The following is a 3,491-nucleotide window of genomic DNA, read 5'->3' as shown; positions in this document are numbered from 1 at the left end:
CACAACAGCTTTAGGAGTCTCATCCAAAGATAAATCTGGAGCAAACAGTCACGGCGAAGGGGAATTTGCAAATGGACATTGTAGTGGAATGCACTTTGCAGCTTGCAAACATTGGTTATCAGCAAAATAATTTTCAAGCCTACTTTGGTCACAAATTGCTACCTTTTTCATTATTTCATGATTCCAACGTTGCTGGAAATGTAGAAAATTTCCTGTTCTGAAAGTAAACTTGGTTCATGCAATACACTCTCTGGATGGTGGTTAAAAAAAATTGATGTACATAACTAAAGTAATAAGATCGCAAAGTGCCACATAACAAATATTTCTCCAGGACTCTGCATTCACCAACCTCTTCTAATGTGTTTCCTTTTCACCGTCATTCGTAATATTTTACTGAGCGCTTAAAAATGATGCAATGTAAACATTCCTCCTTCATTATGAATCCCCAAAACCACACCCATTTCAAAGAATGGTACAGGACGGCATGCCCGAGACAGCAACAGGCCATTTTTTTTGGAAAGAGAGTGAGCTATCATCATGGTGAAACTACAAGACAGAGTTACTTGAATGCCAAACAGCAGAAGCATCATACAACAGATAGGACTAAGCAACCCCACGACCAATGGATCAGGTCCAAATTCTGCAGTCCAGCATCATGAATGGTGCTGGATAGTTCAGACAGTAACAGGAGGTGGAGGCTTTACAAATATCTCCAACCTCAACTATGGAGGACTCCAGCACATCATTGCAAAAAACCAGGCTTAAGTACTTACATCCAACTTCAACCATAAATGCCAAGTAGATGTTCCATCTCAGGCTCTTACCATGGTTCTCAGCATCACTGATTTCAGTCCTCAAACAATTTGATTCACTCTGGATGATAGCAGAAACTGATGGCACTTCATGACAACATTCCAGTAATAGAACAGAAGACATGCACTCCAGACAGTTGTGCTGCTAGTCAAACTGTTCCGGTACAGCTTCAACATTAGCATCTACCTGACAATTTGGAAAATTGCTAACATTTGCAGTGTACAGAAAAAAACAGGACAAATCTAACCTGGTCAATTACCAGCCTATCAGTCTACTCTTGCTCATCAGCAAAATGATGTGGTGGTGGTGGTGGAGTGGGGTCATCAACAGTGCTGTCAAGCGACCCTTGCTTAACAGTAACCTGCCCACTGATGCATAGTTTGTATCGCATGAGGGCCACTCAGCTGTAATGAGATCAGCTTCGATTGACTCCCTTGACATGAAGGCCACGTTTGACACAGTACAGCATTAGTAATTTTCACAGTCAGAAAGGAGAGATCACATCCTGAGTGATAGCAAACCTGAGTATATAGTTTCTGGATTTGAGAGCAGCATGAGAATTTAGTGCAGAGGGAAGGAGGTGCTTTTTTGGTTCATAGCTTGTAAGATCGTTTTAACAGGATAAACCGAAGCCCAGGGTCAGACACCCAGCACAAAGCAAAGGGCATCATCAGAGAAAAACTGAGTTAATTGGTTGTTGATAACCATCAATTTGACTATTGTGGTTACTTTCAGACTAAAGTAAACAAGAAACGGAAAATTATAAAATCAAAGGTAAAGGAGATTGCAGAATTGCATGTTAGCAATAGGGTTGCTTGCTACTAGAATATAGGAAGGGACAGAAGCGTAGTTGTCATTTTGCACCAAGGAACCATTATAATGCAAGGAAATTTGACAATCTTATAATCTTAAAAGTTTGTATCTTAACGCACGAAGCATTCGGTATAAGGTAGACAGACCGACAGTGCAATTCGAGCTAAACGAATAGCCATTATAGAAATATGGTTACAAGGTGATCAAAACTGGGAACTTAACATTTAGGGCTATTTGACCTTTCGGAGAGACAGGAGAGATGAAAAACATGGTGGGATAGCACTGTTAATAAAATATGAAATGAAGATCGTTGAGAGATGATTTTTGGATGATGTAGAGTCCAGGCAGTGGTAGAAAAAAAGCAAAGGAGATAAGATATTGGTAGGAGTAGCATACAGGCCTCTTAAATAGTTCACACATGGTGGGGACAGCTATAAACTAACAAATAATAGGAGCATGCCCACTCCCATCTGCTTTCTTTTATTTATTTTCTTTAAAGCCTTGGGCAGTGATTGGGCGAGAGTGGGCCATGCATGGAATGGTGGCAGCCTCTCAGCAGTCTGGCAATTGGGTTGGCATTAGCGGCAGCAATGGCTCGGCTCCTTCCAGTATTCCGGGGGGGGGGGGGGGGGGGGAAAGCTTCCCCTTGTGATCGGAGGGGCTGGCAGCATCGTCAGCAGCAACAAGACCTCCAGCAAAGGAGGTCTAAAATTACAATAAAGGCAGAGAAAATAAAGTATAAGGGCAAACTAGCGAGGAACATTAAAAACTGACAGTAAGAGCTTCTTTAAGTATCTAAAAGGGAAGGGGAGGGTCAAAATGAACCCTTGGAAAATGAATCTGTGGAGACGGTTATGAGGAACAAGGTAATGGTAAAGGGCTTAAACAAATATTTTGCATCATTCCTTATGGTGCAAGAAACTTCAAACATGCCATTTATACTAACGAATGAGGGGCCATCAATAAAAAAAAAAGCAGTATTTAGATAAACTAATGGGGTTAACAACAGATAGGTTCCCTGGCCTTGATGGCTTGCATCCTAGAATCCTAAAAGAAATAGCTCCAGAGATAATGGAGACATTGGTCATAATTTTCTAAAAATAACTGGATTCTGATGTAGAGTTTGCGCTCCCACGCGCATATGTGGGCGGGGTGCAAAGTCAGGTAACCATAGGCCAAATAGCCTAACATCTGTTGTTGGAAAACTATTGGAGTCAATTATTCAGGAAGCAACAGTAACACACTTGGAAAAACAGTCTAATCACGTAGAGTTAATGAAAGGAAAATCAGGTTTGACTAACTTAGAGTGTTTCAAGCAGTGTCCACTTGAATGGATAGAGGGGAGCCAGTATATGTTGTACTTGGAACTTCCAGATGCGTTTGACAAGGTACCTCACAAAAGGTTAAGTCATAAGACTAGGGTCAATGGTGTTGAAGGTGGTATATTGCCTCATTTGGCATGGTTATTTAACAAGTGGGGATAAGAGATTCTTTTTCAGGTTGGCAACCTATAACCAATGATGTTCCACACAGTTCAGTGATGGGACTGCAACTGTTCCATTAATGACTTAAAGTAAGGAGTGAATGCACCGTAGCCAAATTTTCAGATGACAAAAATAGATGGAAAGGCAGGCTAGAAAAAGGGACACAAACTAACAATACACAGAGAGATATTGATAGGTTAAGTAAGTTGTCAAGAAGTTAGCAAATGGAATAGAATACAGGAAAATTTGAAGACGTTCATTTTAGGATAACATATGGACAAATGGTTTAAATGGAGAAAACTGCAGAAAGCTGCAACACAAAAGTGAGATAACAAGGTGTAGAGCTCGATGAACACAGCAGGCCAAACAGCATCAGAGGAG

This window comes from Rhincodon typus, chromosome 20 (assembly GCF_021869965.1).
Source record: "Rhincodon typus isolate 14 chromosome 20, sRhiTyp1.1, whole genome shotgun sequence".
NCBI lineage: Eukaryota > Metazoa > Chordata > Chondrichthyes > Orectolobiformes > Rhincodontidae > Rhincodon > Rhincodon typus.
This window is presented reverse-complemented; position numbering follows the sequence as displayed.